Below are 12,173 nucleotides of genomic sequence, written 5' to 3'. Positions count from 1 at the left end.
TGGAAACTCGGGCACTGCCCGAGGGCCCAGGGTCAGTAGGGGGCCCCATGAGATGCCCCTGGTACCTTTTTCATAGGCTTTTTTGAGTTTGGGCAAGGACACAGGGGCCCCATGATCCCCTATTGCCCAGAGGCCCCATGAGTTGTCAGTCCACCCCTGCTATCTATCTATCTATCTATCTATCTATCTATCTATCTATCTATCTATCTATCTATCTTTCTTAATAAATAGGGCAAATTTTTATTGTCCTTAAAAAAAAGCTGTAGTTTCACTGCTCTTGCCATAATATGCTTTTTTTAAACTGGTTCTACTTTAAAAAGTGTAATTCTACATACAGGTTTCAGTTATGAGCCTGTATGTAGGCTCTTATTTCTAGTTGTGCCTGACATATAGACTGCTGAAAGAGAATTGCCCCTATGTAAAATAGCAATACAAAAATATTGAACAACAAGTAGGTAAAATTGTAACACTGTACACAGTGCTTTCAAGTAAAGGTCACAATAGTCATCAATAAAAATACACTATATTTTTAATTTAGCATAACAGTCAGGATTTACCACAATGAAAAAAAATTGTTTATTGTTGCCAACCTAAATTCTAAATAAAGCATAGCATGTAAATGCAGCTCAGATAATTTATATAGGCATTTGAAAAAATAAAAAGTTAACCCAACATTAAACATTATATATTAGTAAAAGTTCAGTGCACCTAAAACTGAGAACACGGTTTCACATTAACCCAAATTATCAATCCAATTTAGTCAGCTATATTCTAGCACATCAAGGTACCTGCACAAGTCCATCCTAAATTTAAGTACCTCCAGTGCAACAAATGCACCACTGTAAAAGCAATACAAGCTTTAAAAGCTTAGACAATACATTTAGAAAAGCTGTACCTTAGTGTACCATTTCTATGGTTTTATACAGTTTGAAAATATTTGATGAAATAGTGTTGATTGCCTTAAAAATGGCTCATATACATTTACAATATTGATCATTTTTTGCTGATTGTAGAATGAAGATTGGTGTTTTTACTAGTTCATGCATGTCAAATGCTGGTAACCTCTCAAGTTCATGGCTACACAATTTTTTTTTAATTTCCCCAATGGGATAACAGATAAAATTGCACCCTTGCATAAATCCTTCCTACTTGCTGAGCTTTCAGATTAAGAGTTGAAATCCATTACCCTTTTTCAATGTCATGTCTGGAGACTTTATTGAAAGCATTTCATGCGGCATTAGCAGTTTTATGGGCAATGTGGAAATCAAAGTGTCAGAGCTGTATAAGGACTTGTCATACAAGAGATGGAGAAACCACTTCTAGAACCACTTTGTTAAATCAATTGAAGATTTCCTATGGCATTTACTGCAAAATCTTGTTATAGGAAAGTATTTTAATTTAGTTGTTTCATGAAGCACAAGTGGTTTTCTTTATCCTACCGTCCATTAATTTGGAAAATAGGTTTAATGTAATGGCCAGTATTTAGTGTCCAACAAGAACAAGGAAAATATGCCGCTCTAGTTAAAGGCTGTTTATACATTCTTACTTGCTTAGACTGACAATACATTTTTCAGAACTTTCTTCTACAAGGAAACTACATCATATTAAAGTGACTACACATTCTGAATAAATTTACTTGTAACCAGTTCTGGATTTGACATACATTTTATGTGCTGGCAGTGCATGTTGATATTTTATATATATGATTTCTACATTCTCTCTATGAAGTACTAGGGAACATCAACTAGAATACAATTCATCATTTCATCAACTCATCTTAAAAAACTCCAGGAAACTAGTGAAAGCATTCAGTGAGCTGATAATATTATCTAGTAAACACACAACTGTGCTAAACTCTACCTTATTGCTTAAGTCTTGGCAGAAATAAACAGGGAATACAGTCATGCATACATTAAGTAATTTAAATATATTTTTGCACTAGAAGCAAGAGGTGTAGCTTGAAGCTTGTGGGCCCAGATGCCCCCCCCCCACCACTACCACCTGTGAGCCAAGACTCTCCAATGGCTAAAGAGTTATTTCAGATCTTTATTTACAAAATGAGAGGGTAAAAATTCTGGAGAAACTGTCCACATTTTGACATATCTCTCCAATTCTTTTGAATACCCTGGAGCTGGAGTAGGCAACCTTTGAGAGGTGGACATCTACCTAAACAACAAAGAGAGCAAAGATCACCAGGGTTTGGCACCCTTGTATTTATTTATTTTGTAAAAGAAATTAACTAGCAAATTTAACTAAATAGTAAGGGAAACTTAGAAAAATAAAACATCACTGTAAAAAAATAAACGTAGCCTACCTTAAAAAGGGTCAGTGTCAGTAGGGCAGAGGTTGGTGTCAGTAAGGCAGTGGACAGTGTCAGTCAGAAGAGCAGTGGATGACATCATTATGGCAGTGCACTTTGATAGTAGAGCAATGGATGGTGTCAGTAGAACAGTGGATGTTTTCAGTAGAGCAGTGGATGGTGTCAGTAGGACAGTGGATGATGCCAGTAGAGCAGTGGATGGTGTCAATTAGAGATGAGCGAATCGAAGTATCCGAAGTGGAATTCGAGTCGAATATCGGAAAAATTTCGATTCGTGCCGAATCCGAAAAATAGCCTAATTCGGACGCGCGAATCGAAATTTTTCAGAAAATGGCGGCTGACATGTGCGGCGACGGAGCGGGGATGTCTGGGAAGGCGCGCAGACAAGGCGCGCTGACCCATAATGCATTCCTCAACTACATGTGATCGCATCAGCCTATCAGCAGCCAGCCAGCCAGCACTGTGTAATGGTCGAGCTATAAATAGCGGCCATTTTGGAATTCTTCATTTGCCTGCAGTTATTGAACAGAGGCAGACCGCTCTGTACTAGGGACAGGGACAGAGTTAGGGCCACAGAAACGATAATTGGGGACAGAGAAAAGTTACTTAGGGACAGAGAACCATTACTCAGGGACACAGACTTGTTAATGAGGGCCACAGAATCGTTATTTAGGGACAAAGAAACGCTAGTTAGGGCCACAGAATTCATAATCAGGGACAGACAGAATTGTTACTCAGTGCCAGAGAATTGTTACTTAGGGCCACAGAAACGTTATTAGGGCCACAGAATTGTTACTCAGGGACAGACAGAATTGTTACTGAGTGCCAGAGAATTGTTACTCAGGGACAGACAGAATTGTTACTGAGTGCCAGAGAATTGTTACTTAGGGCCACAGAAACTTTAATTAGGGCCACAGAATTTTTACTCAGGGACAGACAGAATTGTTACTCAGTGCCAGAGAATTGTTACTCAGGGACAGACAGAATTGTTACTGAGTGCCAGAGAATTGTTACTTAGGGCCACAGAAACTTTACTTAGGGCCACAGAATTTTTACTCAGGGACAGACAGAATTGTTACTGAGTGCCAGAGAATTGTTACTCAGGGACAGACAGAATTGTTACTGAGTGCCAGAGAATTGTTACTTAGGGCCACAGAAACTTTACTTAGGGCCACAGAATTGTTACTCGCACAGACACAGAATTGTTACTCGCACAGACACAGAATTGTTACTGAAGGCCACAGAACTGTTACTTAGGGCCACAGAATTGTTACTCGCACAGACACAGAATTGTTACTCGCACAGACACAGAACTGTTACTGAGGGCCACAGAACTGTTACTTAGGGCCACAGAATTGTTACTCGCACAGACACAGAATTGTTACTCAGGGCCACAGAACTGTTACTTAGGGACAAAGAAACGCTAGTTAGGGCCACAGAATTCATACTCAGGGACAGACAGAATTGTTACGGAGTGCCAGAGAATTGTTACTCTGGGCCACAGAAACTTTACTTAGGGCCACAGAATTTTTACTCAGGGACAGACAGAATTGTTACTGAGTGCCAGAGAATTGTTACTCAGGGACAGACAGAATTGTTACGGAGTGCCAGAGAATTGTTACTCAGGGCCACAGAAACTTTACTTAGGGCCACAGAATTTTTACTCAGGGACAGACAGAATTGTTACTGAGTGCCAGAGAATTGTTACTCAGGGACAGACAGAATTGTTACTGAGTGCCAGAGAATTGTTACTTAGGGCCACAGAAACTTTACTTAGGGCCACAGAATTGTTACTCGCACAGACACAGAATTGTTACTCGCACAGACACAGAATTGTTACTGAAGGCCACAGAACTGTTACTTAGGGCCACAGAATTGTTACTCGCACAGACACAGAATTGTTACTCGCACAGACACAGAACTGTTACTGAGGGCCACAGAACTGTTACTTAGGGCCACAGAATTGTTACTCGCACAGACACAGAATTGTTACTCAGGGCCACAGAACTGTTACTTAGGGACAAAGAAACGCTAGTTAGGGCCACAGAATTCATACTCAGGGACAGACAGAATTGTTACGGAGTGCTAGAGAATTGTTACTCTGGGCCACAGAAACTTTACTTAGGGCCACAGAATTTTTACTCAGGGACAGACAGAATTGTTACTCAGTGCCAGAGAATTGTTACTCAGGGATAGACAGAATTGTTACGGAGTGCCAGAGAATTGTTACTCAGGGCCACAGAAACTTTACTTAGGGCCACAGAATTTTTACTCAGGGACAGACAGAATTGTTACTGAGTGCCAGAGAATTGTTACTCAGGGACAGACAGAATTGTTACGGAGTGCCAGAGAATTGTTACTTAGGGCCACAGAAACTTTACTTAGGGCCACAGAATTGTTACTCGCACAGACACAGAATTGTTACTCGCACAGACACAGAACTGTTACTGAGGGCCACAGAAACTTTACTTAGGGACAAAGAAACGCTAGTTAGGGCCACGGAATTCATACTCAGGGACAGACAGAATTGTTACGGAGTGCCAGAGAATTGTTACTCAGGGACAGACAGAATTGTTACGGAGTGCCAGAGAATTGTTACTCAGGGACAGACAGAATTGTTACTGAGTGCCAGAGAATTGTTACTTAGGGCCACAGAAACTTTAATTAGGGCCACAGAATTTTTAATCAGGGACAGACAGAATTGTTACTGAGTGCCAGAGAATTGTTACTCAGGGACAGACAGAATTGTTACGGAGTGCCAGAGAATTATTACTCAGGGACAGACAGAATTGTTACTGAGTGCCAGAGAATTGTTACTTAGGGCCACAGAAACTTTAATTAGGGCCACAGAATTTTTACTCAGGGACAGACAGAATTGTTACTGAGTGCCAGAGAATTGTTACTCAGGGACAGACAGAATTGTTACGGAGTGCCAGAGAATTGTTACTCAGGGCCACAGAAACTTTACTTAGGGCCACAGAATTTTTACTCAGGGACAGACAGAATTGTTACTGAGTGCCAGAGAATTGTTACTCAGGGACAGACAGAATTGTTACGGAGTGCCAGAGAATTGTTACTCAGGGACAGACAGAATTGTTAATGAGTGCCAGAGAATTGTTACTTAGGGCCACAGAAACTTTAATTAGGGCCACAGAATTTTTACTCAGGGACAGACAGAATTGTTACTGAGTGCCAGAGAATTGTTACTCAGGGCCACAGAAACTTTACTTAGGGCCAGAGAATTTTTACTCAGGGACAGACAGAATTGTTACTGAGTGCCAGAGAATTGTTACTCAGGGACAGACAGAATTGTTACTGAGTGCCAGATAATTGTTACTCAGGGCCCCAGAAACTTTACTTAGGGCCAGAGAATTTTTACTCAGGGACAGACAGAATTGTTACTGAGTGCCAGAGAATTGTTACTCAGGGACAGACAGAATTGTTACTGAGTGCCAGATAATTGTTACTCAGGGCCCCAGAAACTTTACTTAGGGCCACAAAATTTTTACTCAGGGACAGACAGAATTGTTACTGAGTGCCAGAGAATTGTTACTCAGGGACAGACAGAATTGTTACTGAGTGCCAGAGAATTGTTACTTAGGGCCACAGAAACTTTACTTAGGGCCACAGAATTGTTACTCGCACAGACACAGAATTGTTACTCGCACAGACACAGAATTGTTACTGAGGGCCACAGAACTGTTACTTGGGGCCACAGAAACGTTAATCAGGGACACAGAATTGTTACTGAGGGCCACAGAACTGTTACTTAGGGCCACAGAATTGTTACTCGCACAGACACAGAATTGTTACTCAGGGACACAGAATTGTTACTCAGGGACACATAATCGTTTAATTAAAGAGTATGTCAGACAACATGCAGAGGAGTGGCAGAGGAGGCAATGTTTTAGGAGCGAGCAGACGTGGCAGCAGAGGAAGGGGTCGAGGCAGCACTATTCGCAGCCAGAGGCCAGTGCTCCCGGTGTCATCCAGCGGTCGTGTCTCCACCGACAACCCTGCCGTCGTCGATTGGTTGGCTCGGTCGTCTTCCTCTTCCCAGGTCACCTCTGACACCTACAGCCAACGGTCGGTGGGTACGTCAGACACAACCGTTAGTTGGCATGGCCCGGGACCAAGCCCACTGAAATCACGTGTCCTCTACCTGCCCCTGTCCTTTGGTGTTCCCTCACCAAGCGAAGTATCGCATGCTGTGGGCTCAGCCCCACTGTACAGTGAGGAAGAGCTAACAGAGGGCGGTCAGGAACGGGGGGAGACATCCGCCTTTTCAGCAGCCAGGCGAAGAAGTAGTGGCGAGGAGAGTGGCTCGGTAGCCGGTCTAGAGACAGGTCTGTCTCCTGACCCAGACGCAGCCGAGGGGGCTAGTAGTGAGGCGGAGACCCTACTTGATGATGAGGAGGTTGATCGCACTTGGCAGCCTCGTCGTCATCAGGCAATTTCTTCCGCATCATCAGGAGAAGAGGGTGGCAGCTTGGCAGCGAGCAAAACAGTCGGTGGGTTGCCCAGGAGACAGCAGCAGGGTCGCAGCAGTGTCAGTGGAGCCAAACGTCCACGGAGTAGAGCACCAGCTCCACTGCAGCCTACCACCACGGCCAGTAGTGGTGCCGGTGTGCACGGAGGAAGCAGCAGTCAGCCAGTGAGGAGTATCGGGGGCAAAGTTTCCTACTCGGCGGTGTGGCAATTTTTCGTCAAGCCGCCCGAGGAAGTAAACGTAGCCGTATGTCGACTATGTGGCCAGAAAGTCAAGCGTGGCCAGGGGGCCCATGTTGGGACTACAGCGTTGCGGCAGCATATGCAGCGTCGCCATTTGGTGGCCTGGGAAAACCGTGATAAAGATACGGCGGTTCTGCCCGCCCCAGCCCCCGCTCCATCACCCGCTCCGTTACTTGCTCCGTCACCCGACGTCAATCGCCCTCCATCAGCCAGTCAAGGCTCCAACACCTCTGCTGAGGGGAGTTGTCGCTCGTTGGCATCTTCCGCTCGTTCAGATGCTCCTTCTCCTGCTACTCCTCTTCACGGATTCCGTCAGCAGTCTTTCTTGGAATCCGTTTCCAAGAGACAACAGTTTGCGAGCACGCACCCGACGGTGCAAAAGCTGAACGTCCTCCTGTCCAAGTTGCTGGTGCTGCAGTCCCTCCCTTTCCAAGTGGTGGACTCAGCACCTTTCAGAGAAATGATGGCTTGTGCCGCGCCGCGGTGGAGAGTGCCAAGCCGTCATTTCTTCGCCAAAAAGGCAGTGCCAGCCCTGCATTCACATGTAGAAGACATGGTGGGCCAGTCTTTGAGCATGTCGGTCTCTGCCAAAGTGCACGGCAGCGCCGACGTGTGGAGCTGTAACTATGGTCAGGGACAGTACATGTCATTTACGGCCCACTGGGTGAACGTGGTGCCGTCACAGCCGCACCAGCAACTTGGACAGGTCACGCCGCTTTTGCCTCCACGTTTGCACGTCCTTGGTCCGGCAAAGATGTCCGCCTCTACCACCTCTTCTTCCGCCGTGTCCTCAGCCGCCACCCCCGTGCCAAGTCCCATTACCCGACCGGCATATCACATGTGCAGGGCGCAACGGTGTCACGCTGTTCTGCACCTGGTATGCCTTGGCGAACGTAGTCACACAGGGGAGGAACTTCTGAGTGTAATGAACAGAGAAATCGACAGATGGCTGTCTCCGCGCAAACTGAAAATCGGAACCATGTTGACCGACATCGGAAAGAACATGGTGTCTGCTCTGCGTCAAGGAAGGTTGTGCCATGCGCCATGCATGGCTCACGTGTTCAATCTGGTTGTCAAGCGGTTCTTAAAATCCACCATCCCACTGCAAGACATCCTTAAAATGTCACGTAAACTTTGCATGCATTTCAGCCATTCCTACACCGCAAAGCACACCCTCCTTGAGCTGCAGCGGCAGAACGGAATTCCACAGCATCGCCTGATCTGCGACGTTGCAACAAGGTGGAATTCAACCCTACACATGTTAGACCGCCTTTACGAACAGCGAAAGGCCATCACCGATTTCCTGATGTTACAAGCGGATAAAGGTACTCCCCTGTGTAACTTCGATGTCAGCCATTGGCAGCTCATGCGTGACACCTGCCGCTTGCTCAGGCCCTTTGAGGAGGCCACGCTATTCGTGAGTCGGCAGGACTATGGGATGAACGACGTCATTCCTCTGTTGCACGTCCTTGAACAAATGCTGTTAACAATGGCTGGTCAGGGTGCGGTAGACGTGGCGCACAGATCTCAACGCCACATGACCCCTGTGGGGGCAGGACAGGAAGAAGAGGAGGAGGTAGAGGAGGACATTTGTGCTCAGGAATTATTGAGTGAAATGGGTGGTTTTTCCACTCAGCGGACAGGAGTGGAGGAGCAGGAGCATCTGGTAGAGGAGGAGGAGGAGGAGACAGAGGACCCAGACGCACCGTGGCAGTATGCTGTGGAGATGGAGGCAGGGAGTCCCTCGCATTCCTTGGCACAAATGGCCCATAGCATGCTCGGTTGCTTGCGTAGCGACAGCCGAATAATAACCATCAGACAGAGGGATGACTTTTGGCTGTCCACCTTGTTGGACCCTCGCTACCGTTCCAAAATGGTGGCCTTTTTCACACCTGCTGAGAGGGAGGCCAAAATAACGTACTATAAAAACCACCTATGTAGTCAGTTGGTCTCTGCCTTTGTGCGCCAACGTCCATCCTCAGACACTGTGGGCCCTGTGCGCTCGCGTTCCGCTGCCATGGCAGCAGGGGAGGGGTGGGGTGGTAGGAGCAGTGGCAGCTCCACCAGCAGCAGCTGCCTCAGTCTGCAGTCGATGATGAGTAGCTTTCTTCACCAGCGCAGTGAGGAAACTACTAACCAGCCGCAGCAGCAGCAGCAGCATCAGGTGGACCTGGAGCAGGACCTCAAACAACAGGCTTGGGCCTACTTGGACAGCACCCTGCCAACCGAGGTAGACAATCCCCTTGACTACTGGGCAACGAAACTTGACCTTTGGCCCCAACTAGCTGAATTTGCCCTTGAAAGGCTGTCATGCCCGGCCAGTAGCGTGGCATCGGAGCGCGTGTTTAGTGCGGCAGGAGGTATTGTAACTCCGCGGAGGACACGACTGTCCACACAAAGTGTGGAGAGACTCACGTTTGTGAAAATGAATCAGGCGTGGATTAGTCTGGATTTCAAACCACCAGTTCCTGACACAACTGACTAAATCCGCCATGAATCATGCCTCAAACATGTGCCACTTTGAGGTCTCCTCACACACTGCTGGTGTGTAGAATTTTTTGACATAGGGTGCTGGCAGATTACGGGCCTCCCATAGCTGCTGCCAGGCCCCTAATCTGCCATAGGCCCCTATATACCGCCTCCTCATGCTGCTGCCAGGTCCAGAGTCTCTCATGGGTCCCTGTACGGCCTCCCATTGCTGCTGTCTCCATCGCCACACTCTGCCATGTGCCACTTTCAGGTCTCCTCACACACTGCTGGTGTGTAGAATTTTTTGACATAGGGTGCTGGCAGATTATGGGCCTCCCATAGCTGCTGCCAGGCCCCTAATCTGCCATAGGCCCCTATATACCGCCTCCTCATGCTGCTGCCAGGTCCAGAGTCTCTCATGGGTCCCTGTACGGCCTCCCATTGCTCCTGTCTCCATCGCCACACTCTGCCATGTGCCACTTTCAGGTCTCCTCACACACTGCTGGTGTGTAGAATTTTTTGACATAGGGGCTGGCAGATTACGGGCCTCCCATTGCTGCTGCCAGGCCCCTAATCTGCCATGGGCCCCTATATACCGCCTCCTCATGCTGCTGCCAGGTCCAGAGTCTGTCATGGGTCCCTGTACGGCCTCCCATTGCTGCTGTCTCCATCGCCACACTCTGCCATGTGCCACTTTCAGGTCTCCTCACACACTGCTGGTGTGTAGAATTTTTTGACATAGGGTGCTGGCAGATTACGGGCCTCCCATAGCTGCTGCCAGGCCCCTAATCTGCCATAGGCCCCTATATACCGCCTCCTCATGCTGCTGCCAGGTCCAGAGTCTGTCATGGGTCCCTGTACGGCCTCCCATTGCTGCTGTCTCCATCGCCACACTCTGCCATGTGCCACTTTCAGGTCTCCTCACACTGCTGGTGTGTTGAATTTTTTGACATAGGGTGCTGGCAGATTATGGGCCTCCTATAGCTGCTGCCAGGCCCCTAATCTGCCATAGGCCCCTATATACCGCTTCCTCATGCTGCTGCCAGGTCCAGAGTCTCTCATGCCATGTGCCACTTTCAGGTCTCCTCACACTGCTGGTGTGTTGAATTTTTTGACATAGGGTGCTGGCAGATTATGGGCCTCCCATAGCTGCTGCCAGGCCCCTAATCTGCCATAGGCCCCTATATACCGCCTCCTCATGCTGCTGCCAGGTCCAGAGTCTGTCATGGGTCCCTGTACGGCCTCCCATTGCTCCTGTCTCCATCGCCACACTCTGCCATGTGCCACTTTCAGGTCTCCTCACACACTGCTGGTGTGTAGAATTTTTTGACATAGGGTGCTGGCAGATTACGGGCCTCCCATTGCTGCTGCCAGGCCCCTAATCTGCCATGGGCCCCTATATACCGCCTCCTCATGCTGCTGCCAGGTCCAGAGTCTGTCATGGGTCCCTGTACGGCCTCCCATTGCTGCTGTCTCCATCGCCACACTCTGCCATGTGCCACTTTCAGGTCTCCTCACACTGCTGGTGTGTAGAATTTTTTGACATAGGGTGCTGGCAGATTACGGGCCTCCCATTGCTGCTGCCAGGCCCCTAATCTGCCATGGGCCCCTATATACCGCCTCCTCATGCTGCTGCCAGGTCCAGAGTCTGTCATGGGTCCCTGTACGGCCTCCCATTGCTGCTGTCTCCATCGCCACACTCTGCCATGTGCCACTTTCAGGTCTCCTCACACACTGCTGGTGTGTAGAATTTTTTGACATAGGGTGCTGGCAGATTGCGGGCCTCCCATAGCTGCTTCCAGGCCCCTAATCTGCCATAGGCCCCTATATACCGCCTCCTCATGCTGCTGCCAGGTCCAGAGTCTCTCATGGGTCCCTGTACGGCCTCCCATTGCTGCTGTCTCCATCGCCACACTCTGCCATGTGCCACTTTCAGGTCTCCTCACACTGCTGGTGTGTAGAATTTTTTGACATAGGGTGCTGGCAGATTAAGGGCCTCCCATAGCTGCTGCCAGGCCCCTAATCTGCCATAGGCCCCTATATACCGCCTCCTCATGCTGCTGCCAGGTCCAGAGTCTGTCATGGGTCCCTGTACGGCCTCCCATTGCTGCTGTCTCCATCGCCACACTCTGCCATGTGCCACTTTCAGGTCTCCTCACACACTGCTGGTGTGTAGAATTTTTTGACATAGGGTGCTGGCAGATTACGGGCCTCCCATAGCTGCTGCCAGGCCCCTAATCTGCCATGGGCCCCTATACCGACTCCTCATGCTGTGACGTTGCAACAAGGTGGAATTCAACCCTACATATGTTAGACCGCCTTTACGAACAGCAAAAGGCCATCACAGATTTCCTGATGTTAAAAGCGGATAAAGGTATTCCCTGTGTAACTTAGATGTCAGCCATTGGCAGCTCATGCGTGACACCTGCGCTTGCTCAGGCCCTTTGAGGAGGCCACGCTATTCGTGAGTCGGCAGGACTATGGGATGAACGACGTCATTCCTCTGTTGCACGTCCTGGAACAAATGCTGTTAACAATGGCTGGTCAGGGTGCGGTAGACGTGGCGCACAGATCTCAACGCCACATGACCCCTGTGGGGGCAGGACAGGAAGAAGAGGAGGAGGTAGAGGAGGACATTGGTGCTCAGGAATTA

At 48.3% G+C, this 12,173-nt stretch overlaps 1 protein-coding gene across 10 annotated transcripts in view; it reads left to right on the top strand.

The window, feature by feature from the left end:
* The window catches only part of LINGO2 (leucine rich repeat and Ig domain containing 2), a 2,046,252-nt gene that overhangs the window by 1,149,699 nt on the left and 884,380 nt on the right, over positions 1-12,173 (top strand). The window lies entirely within an intron of this gene.

Source organism: Staurois parvus, unplaced genomic scaffold, assembly GCF_062004578.1.
Source record: "Staurois parvus isolate SC_StPar_1 unplaced genomic scaffold, SC_StPar_1.0 ptg000198l, whole genome shotgun sequence".
Taxonomy (NCBI): domain Eukaryota; kingdom Metazoa; phylum Chordata; class Amphibia; order Anura; family Ranidae; genus Staurois; species Staurois parvus.
The sequence above is the reverse complement of the archived record's forward strand: the minus strand, read 5'-3'. Positions and strand labels throughout refer to the sequence as shown.